The 17,272-nt window shown below is 34.5% G+C and overlaps 1 protein-coding gene across 6 annotated transcripts in view; it reads right to left on the minus strand.

The window, feature by feature from the left end:
• Positions 1 to 17,272, minus strand: part of DMD (dystrophin) — a 2,476,968-nt gene that overhangs the window by 1,218,007 nt on the left and 1,241,689 nt on the right. The window lies entirely within an intron of this gene.

Here is a 17,272-nt window from a genome sequence, read left to right on the forward strand (position 1 = left end):
CTGTGATTAAAAATCTTCCAACAAACAAAAGTCCAGGGCTTCCCTGGTGGCGCAGTGGTTGAGAGTCTGCCTGCTAGTGCAGGGGACACGGGTTCGAGCCCTAGTCTGGGAAGATCCCACATGCCGCGGAGCGGCTGGGCCCGTGAGCCACAACTGCTGAGCCTGCGCGTCTGGAGCCTGTGCCCCGCAGCGGGAGGGGCCGCGATGGTGAAAGGCCTGCGCACCGCGATGAAGAGCGGTCCCCGCAGCGCGATGAAGAGCGGTCCCCGCACCACGATGAAGAGTGGTCCCCGCACCGCGATGAGGAGCGGTCCCCGCACCGTGATGAGGAGTGGCCCCCGCTTGCCGCAACTAGAGAAAGCCCTCACACGAACCGAAGACCCAACACAGCCAAAAATAAAAAAAAATAAAAATAAATAAATAAATAAAGTAGCTATTAAAAAAAAAAAAAAGAGTTAACTACCCACATATTTAAAAAAAAAAAACAAAAACAAAAGTCCAGGACCAGAGGGCTTCACAGGTGAATTCTATCAAGCATTTAGAGAAGAGCTAACACCCATCCTTCTCAAACTCTTCCAAAAAATTGTGGAGGAAGGAACACTCCCAAACTCATTCTATGAGGCCACCATCACCCTGATACCAAAACCAGAGAAAGATACTACAAAAAAAGAAAATTACAGACCAATATCACTGATGAATATAGATGCAAAAATCCTCAACAAAATACTAGGAAACAGAATCCAACAACACGTTAAAAGGATAATCCACCATGATCAAGTGGGATTTATCCCAGGGATGCAAGGATTCTTCAGTATATGCAAATCAATCAATGTGATACACCATATTAAAAAACTGAAGAAGAAAAACCATATGATCTTCTCAATAGATGCAGAAAAAGCTTCTGACAAAATTCAACACCCATTTATGATAAAAACTCTCCAGAAAGTGGGCATAGAGGGAACCTACATCAACATAATAAAGGCCATATACGACAAACTCACAGCAAACATCATTCTCAATGGTGAAAAACTGAAAGCGTTTCCTCTAAGATCAGGAACAAGACAAGGATGTCCACTCTCACCACTATTATTCAACATAGTTTTGGAAGTCCTAGCCACAGCAATCAGAGGAGAAAAAGAAATAAAAGGAATACAAATTGGAAAAGAAGAAGTAAAGCTGCCACTGTTTGCAGATGACATGATACTATACACAGAGAATCCTAAAGATGCCACCAGAAAACTACTAGAGCTAATCAATGAATTTGGTAAAGTTGCAGGATACAAAATTAATGCACAGAAATCTCTTGCATTTCTATACACTGATGAAAAATCTGAAAGAGAAATTAAGAAAACACCCCCATTTACCACTGCAACAAAAAGAATAGAATACCTAGGAATAAACCTACCTAGGGAGACAAAAGACCTGTATGCAGAAAACTATAAGACACTGATGAACAAAATTAAAGATACCAGCAGATGTAGAGATATACCATGTTCTTGGATTGGAAGAATCAATATTGTGAAAATGACTCTACTACCCAAAGCAATTTACAGATTCAATGCAATCCCTATCAAATTACCAATGGCATTTTTTACAGAACTAAAACAAAAAATCTTAAAATTTGTATGGAGACACAAAAGACCCCGAATAGCCAAAACAGTCTTGAGGGAAAAAAAAAAACGGAGCTGGAGGAATCAGACTCCCTGACTTCAGACTATACTACATAGCTACAGTAATCAAGACAATATGGTACTGGCACAGAACAGAAACAAAGGTCAATGGAACAAGATAGAAAGTCCAGAGATAAACCCACACACCTATGGTCAACTAATCTATGACAAAGGAGGCAAGGATATACAATGGAGAAAAGACAGTCTCTTCAATAAATGGTGCTGGGAAAAGTGGACAGCTACATGTAAAAGAATGAAATTAGAATACTCCCTAACACCATAAACAAAAATAAACTCAAAATGGATTAGAGACCTAAATGTAAGACCGGACACTGTAAAACTCTTAGAGGAAAACATAGGAAGAACACTCTTTGACATAAATCACAGCAAGATCTTTTTTGATCCACCTCCTAGAGTAATGGAAATAAAAACAAAAATAAACAAATGGGACCTAATGAAACTTAAAAGCTTTTGCACAGCAAAGGAAACCATAAACAAGACGAAAAGACAACCCTCACAATGGGAGAAAATATTTGCAAATGAATCAACATACAAAGGATTAATCTCCAATATATATAAACAGCTTATGCAGCTCAATATTAAAAAAACAAACAACCCAATCCAAAAATGGGCAGAAGACCTAAATAGACATTTCTCCAAGAAGACATACAGATGGCCAAGAAGCACATGAAAAGCTGCTCAGCACCACTAATTATTAGAGAAATGCAAATCAATACTACAATGAGGTATCACCTCACACCAGTTAGAATGGGCATCATTGGAAAATCTACAAACAGCAAATGCTGGAGAGGGTGCAGAGAAAAGGGAACCCTCTTGCACTGCTGGTGGGAATGTAAATTGATACAGCCACTATGGAGAACAATATGGAGGTTCCTTAAAAAACTAAAAATAGAATTACCATATGATCCAGCAATCCCACTCCTGGGCATATACCCAGAGAAAACCATAATTCAAAAAGACACATGCACCCCAATGTTCACTTCAGCACTATTTACAATAGCCAGGTCATGGAAGCAACCTAAATGTCCATCGACAGACGACTGGATAAAGAAGATGTGGTACATATATACAATGGAATATTACTCAGCCATAAAAAAGAACGAAATTGGGCCATTTGTTGAGACGTGGATGGATGTAGAGACTGTCATACAGAGTGAAGTAAGTCAGAAAGAGAAAAACAAATATCGTATATTAACGCATATATGTGGAACCTAGAAAAATCGTACAGATGAACCGGTTTGCAGGGCAGACATTGAGACACAGATGTAGAGAACAAACGTATGGACACCAAGGGGGGAAAGCGGCAGGGTGGTGGGGGTGGTGGTGGGATGAATTGGGCGATTGGGATTGACATGTATACACTGATGTGTATAAAATTGATGCCTAATAAGAACCTGCTGTATAATAAAATAAATAAAATTAAATTAAAAAATTAAAAAAAAGTAAGTCACAAGAAAAGAGAAGTACGACTGCAAAGACTCTGAAGTGGAAAGCATTTTGACAAGTTTGAAGAAGAGGCGGTCTTTGTGGCAATACATTAACTAGGCTGTTGTCCACTAGGGAAGCCAATATACGAAAGGGTAGAGATCTCTCAAAATAATTTTCCCCACAGAAAACAGTGAAGTGTATCTATATATGTGGCTAGCAACTAAAATACAGTGTGGATGATATTCATATGTTTCATGCATATTTGTGATAGTGTAGATACTAATCGCAGTACAGAAATTTAATTTTGTATAGACCATAAAGGGAGTTGTAAACATTACAGATTACTGTATTTCTTAAATAATTCATTTATTTATATTTTGCCACCCAGACATTCTATTAGATAAAAATGTAGTAACTCTTATGGAAAACTATTTGCATGGATCTCCTGGAAAACTTCTCAGTTGATTTATCTTTGGCAAAAGTGCCCATGTATTGCTATCCAGCTATCCAGCTAATAATGCCTCTAAATTATGAATTAATCTAAACATCTTAAATTTGCACAGATATGGACTCTTGTTTTTCATTCTAGCCATGCACCTTTTATCCATGGATTAGTCACCATGACATGTACTGCTATATTTAAAATGCTATATTTTAAATGGATAACCAACAAGGACCTACTGTATAGCACAGGGAACTCTGCTCAATATTATGTAACAACCTAAGCGGGAAAATAATTTGAAAAAGAATAGATACATGTATATGCATAACTGAATCACTTTGCTGTACACCTGAAACTAACACAACATTGTTAATCAACTATACTCCAATATAAAATAAAAAGTTAAAAAAATTGCTCATGATTATAGCATATGGTGTTAAATTTGAGAATACAATCAGCTTGGACTTTCATTTAGTTCTCTAGTAGATAGCTATTACTTATTGAGTATTACACTCAGAGATTCAAGAAATAAAAGGGTAGAAATTACAGAATTTTTAAGCAAAATTATGTTGTAAATGAAGTCTCTGTGAATAAATGCATTTGTATCAGTAAGAATAAAACTAAATTTCAAACACACTTTAAGGTTTCAAAAGCCATTGGCTCATAAAAAAGGGCAGAAGAAATATCTGAGAACTTAGCAAACTTGAAAACATTGTAACCCTTTTTTTAATTTCATAAAAATCAAAGTTAGGAAAGCTATACACTTGAATTAATTTTATTCATATGTTCTAAGAATATGTTCCATACAATGAGAGTCTTAAGTAATCACTGAAGAATCAGAATGATTCACAGATGGTGCGAGTGATTCAATTATTTCAACCAGTTGTTGTGGGCATGCTCAGAAGGATATTGCCAACCCCACTGCAGAAGCCATCTGAGCTCCCTTCCAGCTGGTGTTCCATATTTTGCAAGCAAATTTAGATTGGAGAAAATTATACTTTTTATTGTTATGTTGCAAACGGAGGTCAAATTGCTGTGTATAAATTCTTGTACTTTTTTTTTTCTTTTCATTGTATGGGTTATATTTATCAAATATCACGTCTTTTGTATGATTGCTATGGATTCACCAATGTTCTTTCACGTTTTGTGTTGTCTGGCACATGAGAGGCACTAGATAAATGTTTATTGAATGAAAGAAATACCAATTCAATGTATCCAAAATAAAACTTGAGTTTCTTTATTGACTCCCAGTAAGTGTATGGAATTCTAATTTTCCTGAACCCTTGTCATTATTAGGGGGTTCTCATTAAAAACAAATTATAAAAAGGAAGAAACCAATATAACAAAACAATACCTCGCCTAAAAAAGACAACATCAACAAATCTCTTTGTTAATTTAGTAATTATAACTATACCTTGATGTTGGAATCCTTGTTCTTAATTTTATGGGAACTCAGGGAAGTTGCTTGAGAAATTTTAGTCTGTTTAGGTTGTTATAAGGATTAGAGATACTTTTTTTGTAAAAATCTAGACTTGCATGACTCAACTGGCCTCAGAAAATCTGTTATCACACAACAAAATAACTGATACTCATAATAATTTCCATTAGACTAAGAAAAGATAAGCTTTGCTTAATGTTTTTATTCACAATTGTAACTAACAGATTGTTCCAAAATAGTTCTATCAAATAAAATCATGTTTCAAATAGTGTCATTCCAAGAAAGAGAATATTAATTTTAGTGAAATAAGTTACTTTGTCTGATACCAAAAATGAGGTATATTTATTCTAATTTTACTAATAAAATTACATAATAAAACTGCACCTTCCAATAATGCATCAGACTCAATTTTGTGTTTGTATCTAACATTTATGGAAAATCTATGATTATTAATATATTTACCATCAATAATATCTCCAGAAGATTGTGCTAAATTTCCAATTAATAGAAAAATTTGATACAGTATATTACTCTAAGAAAGGTAATGTTATTTTAAAGTTTATATATTTGACATCAAATTGAATTGTGACTATAGTTCTTTACTGTAACTTTAATTCAGAAGATAAATAGCATATAAAATTATGTACCTAACATAGACATAACCTAACTATACAATAACTGTGCATGTTAATATAAGCCATGAGTCTAGTTTAACACATTTATATTAATATTTTTAATTTATTGTGCTATTTAGAGTCTATCACTTGAGGTAATATTTCTGAGGTACTACTGCATTGTATAACTCGAATTTATAAAATGGTGAATTTGTTTAAACGTACAAGAATATTAACTTGCTATTGACATCTTATTTCATACACAGTAATGGCTTTGTCCTGGAGAGATGCAGAAAAATCAAAGTCCTGTGTTAATGTAGTGGCTTACTCTCCTTGGCCAATTCAACTAGTGTTCTTAAGCCTCAGTTTCCTGTTTGGATTATTTTATTTTGATAGTTTATATGTTTATTTTTTCTCTCTCTACTTCAAACATTTTATACTCTTTATCAGGTTAATAGTTACTCTAAAATTATCAGCATGCACAATGAATTTTGCACGGTGTCCTGAGCATTAAGAGGACCTTACAATGATTTTATTCATCATTGATTGATTGATTCATTCATTCATTCAACAAATATATACTATGTACCTACTACTTGCTAGTCACTTCTTTTGGTTCTGAGGACACAGCAGCAAAAAAAAAAAAAAAAAAAAAGAAAGAAAAGAAAAGAAAAAAAGACGAAAATCCCTGCATTTTTGGAGCTTTCATCATAGGGAGGGAGATAGATAATAAGATAAAGAGTGAAAATATTTATAACATTCCTGGTAATGCATTTTATGGAGAATAATAAATGGAAAAGGGGTCGATGAAGTGTGTCACCAAGAAGAACACTTACGAATAAAGACTTGAAGGCAGAGTGAAGGGGTCATATAGACATCTGGGGGTACAGAGTTTTAGGCTTAGGACATACAGTGAAAAGGGGGTCTGCCCGATATGTTCAAGGAAGAGTGAAGAGGTCAATGTAGGTAGAGCAGAGGGGATAAGAGGTAAAGTACTAAGAGATAACTCCAGAGAGCTAATAGGGGCCAAAGTCATATATCCTTTAAAACTCATGTAAGGATTTTGGATTTTACTCTAAAATAGATGGGAATCCATCAGAGCATTTTCATCACATAAAGCACACCTGATTTATATTTTCAAATGATGTCTCTGTTTATTGTGTTGAGAATAGGTAAAGGAAAGCAAGGGTACCCCAAATTTTGAAAGGGCAGTGTTGCCACTATTGTTCAGGGGAGAAGAGTGGTCTGTTTATAAAAATGTTGTGGTCATGAACTTATAACCTGGTATTAAAGTCACGAGACTGGATGAAAAAAGCAAGGCAGGGAGTATAGATAGAAAGTGGAAAATGTCCAAGGACTGAGTGCTGAGGCATGTCCACATAACAGGAGAGAAGGAGGCACCACCAATGGAGTCTGAGAAGGAACAACCAGAAAGGAGGTAAACGAGGTGAGGAAGTCCAACCAATTTCCTTCTATACTGTATGTCACTGACGTCCAGTATTTTAGTCCTATTTTGTACTTTAGTACATAATTTACACAAATTTATATATAGCAAATATTTCTTCAGGCTTTTATCTTGGTTTAGCATTTTCTTTGCTCATCATTCTCCCTTGCATCTTAAATCATCCATCTAGGGTTATTCTCCTTCTGTTTACAAAGCAACCCTGAGGTGCATACCTGCCGTGGAATATTATGCAGGCTCTAAAAATGTTTCCAGAACTTCATTTTACTAACATAGAAAAAGACATGATATAATATTTAGTGAAAATCCAAGGTATAAAATTATCTTAACACAACATGAAGATGTATAGACTGATAATTGAATATACATTAACAGTGGCTAATTCCAAAAACAAAACAGAACAAAACAAAAACCCCCAAAACAAAAAACAAACCCAACCAACCAACCAACGAAAAAAACCTTCAGTGAGACTTTCTCACTGGTTATCTCTCTCAGTTTTTGTTTGCCCGAAAAGATCTTTATTTCAATGTTACTCTTGAAAGAACGAGAGTTCCTATGAGTATACAATTCTAGGATCATAGCTGGTTTTTCTTTCATCATTTTTGAGGACATTATTCTATCACTTTCTGGCTTTTATCATTGCTCTAAAATCAGCTGTCATTATACATGTCATTACTTTCTAGGTAAGCTGTCTCTCTTTGGCTTTGGAATTTATCAGTTTCATTATGATGGTATATGGGTGTATTTCTTTCTTTATGAAAAAGGAAAACAGCTTGATATTTACTTATTTTCAACCTGACTATTGGAACTTTCACTAATTTTGGAAAACTCTAAGCAATTATCACTTCAAATAGTGCCTTTTATACTTTTACTCCATGCTTTCCTTCTATATTTGACATTCTCACTCTCTACCTTTCTTATCCTTTCTTTTGAATTTTTTAAAATATTTTTTTAATATTTTGGTCTCTATGCATGTTAGGTAATTTATTTTATCTATCTTCCAAGTTTCTAATTCTCATTTCTGTTATATCTAATTTGATGCTTAACTTGTCCAATGAATCATTAATTTCAATTATTATATTTTTCAATTTCTTGAAGTTCTATTTGATTCTTTTCAAAATTCCTTGGTCATTATCTTATTATCTCTGGTCCTTAATTCATACTTTTGATGCAAACTTTTACTACTCTAAAAAAGTTAAACATGCTTACTTTACATTTTGTACCTGATTAATTCATTATCTTCTGTCTCTAGGAGTTGGATTCTACTGCTTTTTTCCTCATTGGAACTGCCATTTTAATTCTACAAGCATGTTCTTAGAACTTTATCTGTGGGAATTATTTAAAGTCTGGATTTAAGCAGTGTCAAGCTAGAATGTATTTGTATCTGCTTCTGTTAGGTACATGGGGCACTACCAACTCAGAATACCTTAAGTTTCTGGCTTTCGGTTTCTCAGGACACCTAGCAGTGTGAACTCTGGACACCGAAACTTCTGCATGTTGTCCTTCAAACCAGTGACCTTAATAAAAAATATTTTAGAACTTCAACATTTTTGGTGGTTGATTATCTCTCTTAATTCTATAAGAAAGGAGTTATTAACTTCATCCTGAGGCTCAAATATTTAGTCCAATTTGCACAGGTAATGAGAGATGCAGGATATAATCCTAGGTCTTCTTATTCCAAGCATAAGAGGTATTATAAAATATCAGTTTTTCTAACATGAGTGGAATCCACTTTATAAACAGTGACCTAGTCTTGATTTTGCAATAGCAATACAATAGAAATTTGGAGATTTTTTACTGATTATCAGAACCTTCAGTTAAATAAGCCTCTCCTGCTCACATATGTATGTGTCCTGTGTCCTTATAAGGTATTTATATATTCTTTATGTTTTCATAGATTTATTTTAATTCATCTTGGTTGGGACACCAATGTGTTTATTCTATTTATGGGTTCATGCCTTTCTTATGATCTGGGAAAGTTTTAGTCATTTTTCCTCAAATATTGTCTCCCGCATAATCTGTCATTTTCTTTTGCAATTATATTAGACATAAAACTTATTATTCTGTTCTCTCAATCTTTCATATTTTCATATTTTTTTATCTTTATGTGATGTATTCTGATTTTATCATAATTACTTTCTAATTTTCTCATGTTTGTTTAATTAGGTGTTTAACACACGCTCTTAGTTTTTTTTTATTTCTGTGACTAGCTTTTGGTTTCTACAAGTGTTATTCAATGTGTTATCATCATAAATGTGTATTTTTATAAATTAATGTTTATTTTATGCCTTGATCTCTATTTTATTTTCGACATATTTACTTTAGAGCGTGCAGTAGTTTTCTATTATTTTAAGTTCATGAAGCACTAATTCTCTTGATTGTTATGTTAGATAACTCTAAGTCAAAATATATTATTTCTTCATGTGAGTTCTAATAGTTTGTTGTGAACCAACCTTCAGTGTTCGTGTGTCTGTGGGACACTCCTAAAAGAGTGATTTATTGTATGATTCTGTGAGAAGACTCTAAGGATTTCACCAACCTGGGAACAATTTTATGTTAATTTCTCAGTTCAGGAGTCTACAGGCTTGTGGTCGGTGTCGAAATTCAGATCCCCCACAACTCAGAAATAACTTTCACAAATTTGTTTCTCCAGTCAGAATCCTTGTCAGATGAATTGGCCTTGGGAGCTGGATTTATCTATTCTCCCTCTACTTGTCAAGGGAAGCCCTTGAAGATTCAACATTTAGACAGGGTTTCCATTTACATCTCTAGCAGATGTTGTATAACGCTACATATTTTCTACTAAAAGCCTTTAAACCTTTCTCCTAACCATGAGGCCCTCAATCCAGGCTCAGTATCACATGAGATGATGTGCTCATCTATGGCAACTAGGAAGAAGGGAGGTTCCATCACATATTTTGAGCTCAGCTAAATTGTTTTAAAATTATATTTTATCCAGAATTTCCATACATTTGAAATGAAGGGTGAGGAAATCAATCAGACTGTTATCTTCCTGGAAGTTGATTCTAGCTTAACATACTCTATTTACTAAACAACCATTAAACTGATTCTCTTACATAAACTAGAAACCAGAAAAAAAAATTACTATAGAAATGGCAGTAACTATTATGGTCACAACAGTCTAGAGAAACATAGAGTCTTGATTTATCTATTTTTTCTTAACTCTTGTGATATGTTAATTACAAAATCGAAGCTCAGAGGAGGAAAATTTTATAAGCAGCTACCTCCCGGTCCATTTCCCTAGCAACCATTATTAGTCTTTTATATTCACAACTCTGTTTACTAAAGAGCACTCTGTCTCTAAATAAGAAAATTATTTATGTTACCAAATTCTCTAAGGATCTTGCATTGGCAGCTGATGGTCTTTGTTGTTACTTCAAGGCAAAGAAAAATTCTATGTAGCAATTATTCAAAAAGTATGTTTCCCCTTTATTTTGGTCTCAACATTAAATGGTTACCATTATGTGATAGAAGCAAATGTACAAAAAAATGAGTAGTGCAGAATCAAATCTAGGTTCAGACATTATTTTACATAAGGTGATGGCAAGCAGCTTTGTGATTACTTTTTTGTACATCTTTGCTTCATTTTAAGAAAATCCAAAATAACAAAAGCATAATGATAAAGTGATGTTTTTCACAATTTTTTTTTTCTGAAGAACATTAGTTCTTCATAATCACTCAAACAGGAATACTATTATAAAACTGAAATGAAATTTCCCCCTTTGTACTGCAACTATCCAGATGTGAAAGTCTGCAGAATCTATTCCCCTCATAGAAATTCATAATCACATTTGCATATCAAAAGCCCTGTAAAATTCTAGACTAAGGAAACTTTGCTTAATCCAGTGTTTCTCAAACTTACTTGGACACTAGATATCTTTTCTTTCTTTTGAATAGCTCTCACTGTATCTTGGGAAGCACTAAGTTCACGTTAGGTGTCTTCCATTTCTTACATGTGCCCTTGGACAATCTCCTTAACTTTATTTAGATTAATTTTCCTTTCTGGAAAATGACAATGAAAATAATACTTACTCGAGAGGGTTATTGGTAGGAACAAACTAGATACATGTGAAAACGTTTTGTAAATGTAAAGTTCTATTCAAATTCAAACAATTTTTAAAAGTTAGTAGAGGAACGTTTACACTATAAAAGTGTTCTCATTTTACAAACTATTCACGTAAGGACTAACTTGTATAATGCATTTCTTGTGGCATTTAAATAAATCTAACAATTTTCTATCAACTTTTCAAGAAGTTCTATATTTTGGCAATGTGTACTTTTAATGTTAAGATACCTTACTACAATTTACTCTGATGTAGTAAAAGCTATCCTTTGCAATACGTTGTTATAATCATCCTCCTATTCCCTCTTTACTACCTCAGTGTTAAGTTTCAAGAACTTTGTCTTTTCTCAGTATACACACTTCCAGAAGTAACTGTACTAAAATCTGCCGTTCTGAAGAGTTGTCTTAAACTCCTAGTTGGCAAGTATAATTATAAGGAGTATAAAATATTTTTAAAATAGAAAAAATACCTATTAAGTATTACCTGTCTAGATTCTACATCAAAGTTCTACTAAACGTTCATTGTTTCTAAATGAAAAGACGGCTAAGTTATAGTACCCATGTAAAAGTCTACATGGAAAATATTCCATGAAGAAACAATATGTACAAAGGTCCTGAGGTGGAAATGATGCTGTGTGTTTAAGTATAGAGGAGAAACTTTCATGCCTCTAGGACAGGAGAATGGCAAAAAGGGAGATAAAGTTGGAGTAATATAGGAATGAGAGGCAGGAACCAAACTACGTAGAAGCTTGTAAAATTTCATTAAAATGGTAGTGAGCAGCAGGGGCTTGAGAGAATCTCACATAAGCTTTAGGAATTCTCTGGCTTCACTAAGGAGACTATAGTGTAGGTGGGAAAATATTGGAAGCAAGGATTAGATGCTGCTGAAGTAATCAAGATGAAAGATAATACGCTAAGGTTTCTCCAATAAAGGTACTGAGGAGTGGTCCAATTAAAGATGTATTTTGCAGGTAGAGCCAACAGAATTTGAAGTGAATTCCATGGATGATATAAGAGCAAAGAGGAATCATGGATGATGCCTAGGCTTTGGACCTAGGTGAAAAGGCAATTTACTAACACCTGGAGAGCTTGGTAGGAGCCAATTTATGTAGGAGAGAAAATTAATTATTCTCGACTTGGCTATCTTATGTTTGAGATACCTGTTAGGCATCTAAAATAAGAAGTTGAATAAGAAGCTGTTGGATGTAAAATGTTGAATATCAGTATTATTTACTTGGTATTTGAAGCCATGGGATATCCAGGGTAAATGGAGTTGTCGTATTTAGAAAAGGGACATTGCTTTCCCTTCTTCCACTAAGATGTATTTTTGTATTTTGTATTTTTTTTTTTTTTTTGCTTCCCTTCCTGGGACAGGTCATGCATGTATGCCTATTCCAAAGGTGTATGACATTTTTTTTTTTGCCTCCTAGAAACATGATAGTTGGTAATAATTCACACTGAACACATTAGGCACAACGTCTTATATTTGCTGCTACCATCTAGAACAAACCTTTTATTTATTGTATTCTCCTTGCTGTAAGATCAAATCATTTTTATATTCTCATAGCACTCAATGTTTTCCTTTGCAGAAATTGCCACAATTTTAGTAACTAATTACAGGATAATTTTTTCCCTTTTTTTTATATATAGAAAATCATTTTATATACCTTTATATAGCTTGCTCCTTCTCTCCGGCTCCATTTTCCTTTTTACACTAGCACATCGTTTAGTACTTCTTTCTGCAACAATCTTAGGTAATGTATTCTCTTAGTGTTCCTTTAACTGAAAATATTTGTATATCTGAAAATATCTTGTCTTCATTCTTGAAATCACAGTTGACAGAATTCTTTTGAACATTCGCCTTGCACATTGAAGATATTATTCCATTTTCTTCTAACATCTGTTGTCGAGGAAAAGTCAGCCAGCCTGCAGCAGTTTCTGCCTTTAGTCCTTGGTAGCTTTTATGATGATCTTCCTGATCGTTGATGTTCTGGGTTTCATGCAGACCTTGCTAGGTGTGAACTTGTTTTTATTTATTACACACTGGTTGAGCTTTATTCAGTTTGAGGACTCATGTAAATTGAGCTTTATTAAATTTGAGGACTCATGTAAATTGAGATTTATTCGATTTTGTTAAATGTCAGTCATTTATATAAAATAATGTCTCTTCCTCAGGCTCTCCAATCTTTTTAGGCATATGTTTGAGCTTTTTATTCTATCCTCTCCATCTTTCAGTATTTTCAGCAAAGCAAAATTTTCCTCATCATCTTTCAATTAATATATTCTTTTTTATTCTATAATGAATCCACCATTAAAAAGTTGTTTGAGTTATTTCAATAATTATATGTTAATTTCTAGACTCCATTTTATCAAAGTTTCCTATTCACTCTTCAAAATGGCCTGTTCCTATTGTAAGAATTCCATTCCACCCTTATTTTCTAAATCCTTTTGAACATTAAAAAACACAATTTCATGTCCTTTACTATCTTTTTATCTCTAATTTCCTCAGGTGTGCATACTCCTTTTATTTTTTGGTGTGTTAACATCACTCACAAAAGGAATCTTTTTATATCCATTGTAATTTTAGTCTGTGAGCTTATTTTGCTCAGGAGTTTCACATAAGCTCCGGGTTGTTATATATCCTCACTGTGCAATTTTGTGGTTGTATTTTCTTGGGATTTCTGAGGTTAACTGTCTAATGCTAAAATTAAGCTTAATAAAATTATGCATAGTTTTCTATTAAGAAATTTTCAAAGCCTTTGTTTTTTCCTCTTTTTCTTTACCTTGCTATAGAAAATAATTTAGATAATGCTCTATTGCCAAGTTTATGGAGAATTACGCCTTCATTGGTAGAATCACCAGCTTTGCATGAAATTTCCTGCAAATATTTTGTGCCTCTAAGCAAAACTACCTGGTCAAAGATTATGGAATCTAATTTGTAATTTACATTAACAAAATAGCTCTATCTGTTGTTAATAACATTTTATTTTTTTATAAATTTTTTTATTTATTTATTTTTGGCTGCATTGGGTCTTCGTTGCTGTGCACGGGCGTTCTCTAGTTGCAGTGAGCAGGGGCTACTCTTCGTTACGGTGCATGGGGCTTCTCGTTGCTGTGGCTTCTCCTGTTGCATAGTACGGGCTCCAGGCGCATGGGCTTCAGCAGTTGTGGCTCACGGGCTCTAGAGCACAGGCTCAGTAGTTGTGGTGCACGGGCTTAGTTGCTCCGCGGCATGTGGGATCTTCCTGGACCAGGGCTCAAACCCGTGTCCCCTGCATTAGCAGACGGATTCTTAACCACTGCGCCACCAGGGAAGCCCCAATAACATTTAAAATCTATGGTACCCACTGAGCCTAATTCTCTTAATGACTTACAAAGATATTATAAATTTTTAAAATAATGTGTCTCCTGGGCTTCCCTGGTGGCGCAGTGGTTGAGAATCTGCCTGCCAATGCAGGGGACACGGGTTTGAGCCCTGGTCTGGGAAGATCCCACATGCCGCGGAGCAACTATGCATGTGAGCCACAATTACTGAGCTTGCGCGTCTGAAGCCTGTGCTCTGCAACAAGAGAGGCCGCGATAATGAGAGGCCCGCGCACCGCGATGAAGAGTGGCCCCCACTTGCCGCAACTAGAGAAAGCCCTCGCACAGAAACGAAGACCCAACACAGCCATAAATAAATAAATTAAAAAAAAAAAATAATGTGTCTCCTTTCCAATGTTAACTTATATACTGGAAGAGGAAGAAAAAAATTGATTCACTTAACCTCTATAATGTAGCGGGTATTTTACATATATTTCATTAACACAAACATCCTCATCCCCATGGTAGAGATGGAGGAAACCAGGCTGGGAGAGACTGACTGTTGATCATACAACCAGCAGATGGAATCAGTGGGATTCACAATCAGGGCTGTTCATCCCAGGGAGTCGTCTATTTTACTAGACCACACTGCTGTTGTAAAACATCCTACAGAAAACATTCCTTATGTTCAGTTTACAGTCGTTGTTTGGTCTTCACTGAACAGCCAGGTCTCTAAGCCAACAGGAACTACATTAGAAATGTTTTGTATTCCTAACTAGGGTGGGGGCTTCAACATGCTCAATACCTGGAGGAAATCTTACCTGCTTTCTCCCAGTCTGTTTTCCCTTCTTTCTGGTCTCCAGGATTGTCCTGAGGACAATGATTTGCAGATATTCTCTTCTCTGGTTTGGTCTGCACTCCTACCTGGCCTGGGGCTGCTTCATGGCTCCCTGAGACAAAGTTCTATGGCTTTTCTGAGCTTTAGTATTGCCATATATAACTCTGACCTGGACATAGTCCCTGAAGTACACGAATTTTACACTGCTTAGTCCATTTCTGAGTCTTTATCTCTAAAGTAAAGACAATTGATTTCTCATTTTAAACTCAGTTCTCAAATGTTAAGCACTTCCTAGTACTGCCTACCATCTTGAATTACTACTGCTAAGATATGAAAGATCAACTGAAAAATCCCTGAGTCCAAAGAAAGTCTAGAGTTTATATACAGAGAGAACAAAAAAGGACATTTCAGAAGAAGAAAGATGAAAGAAATAGAGAAGGGCAATGGAAGAGGAGGAAAGGAATTGTGAAGCTATGACTACCTGTGCTACATCAGAGCCATTGTAGGATTACCCCAAACATAACTTTTAGTTAAGCTGTTTGCTTGTGGCTATGTCAAATATCCTCACCTTAGATTAATTGGGAAAGATGACTCTAACCAGTGGACATGTGAAATCAGTTTTTTAATATGTATTAGGAATCAGTGGAATATAAAGATACATCTTAGATTTATCTGTCTATCTACCTATATCATCTTTCAGGTCTAATAAAAATCCAAAGCTAAAAATAATTGTAATATTAAATGGATTATTCTTCATGCATATTGTTATTGCTTCTATTATCATGGAAAATTAAAAGTTAACATAAAAATATTTTCCCCAAGCAAGGCACCTTCTGAATTTTGGATCCTTCAGATATAAAATCAAGAAGAAATGTTTTATGAAGAAAATATATTATAGTATCTTACTATAATTTATTTTTAAAATTCTATACTGGTTCACTTATCCTTACTTTATTTCACCAATCATTATTACATTTTACAAATATTTGTTAGAGCCTATTATGTGCAAGGACACAATGGCATTTTAAGTGAGTCGTTTATGGAGATTTTTGATCCTGTGTCTATTTAACTATAAAGTGTTAATAACTTACCTTGACCAAGTTGTAAAAAAAAATTAATCCTGGGTGTGTCAAGATATGGGGGAAATTGGAATGGAGAAAATAATGAGTAGTAAGATAATTCAAAGTGGAGGACTTAAATGATGTATTAAATCGAGGCAAAAATATTTTACTTAAATTTTCTTTATGGTTGCCTTAATCTTTCAATTCATTTTGCATCCACAGACCCAGGCTTTCTGTTAGTGTAAGCTTGAGTGATTTATGACATATTATGCTCATAATATCTACTATGAAGGATAATAGGCTGAAACGTGCAATGAGCTAGAATTGGACATTAAATGTAATACAGTTTCAGCATACCTTATATTACTACTTCCAATTTCTCAGAATATTCAGCTACTATTAAATCTTAAGGTATTGGATTTCTTAGAAAACAGTGTATTCATGGATTTTTCTAACACGTTAAAAGAAGTAACAATATGCAGTATTTTTTCCCTTGGTTAATAAGCAACATTAACAAAAATATATGCTTATAAAATAAAGTTATATTAATTGTTTAAGACATATTCAAACATTTACCCCGTATTAAATGGAATCAACAACATCACAGAAGAAATTCCCAAGAAAGTCTCACCTATGGGTCGAAACCAATGCAATTGTCATTAACATAGGTCAAAAAGGGTTGAATATCTGTTGGTTTCATGTAAGTTGACCTAACATAATTACAAAGCCTCATTTTCCAGATTTTCAGACCCTGGTTTTGTGAGGAGCACTGTCTTTGCATAAGGACAGAGTGGTGACCGTTCTGCTTCACTTTACAATATCTCAGAATAGGAACAAAAATGTACCTGTTAGAAAACCCCTATGGTTTATTCCCTACTACAGATAAAGAGCTAAAAAGACCAAGCTTACGA

This window comes from Balaenoptera ricei, chromosome X (assembly GCF_028023285.1).
Source record: "Balaenoptera ricei isolate mBalRic1 chromosome X, mBalRic1.hap2, whole genome shotgun sequence".
Taxonomy (NCBI): Eukaryota; Metazoa; Chordata; class Mammalia; order Artiodactyla; family Balaenopteridae; genus Balaenoptera; species Balaenoptera ricei.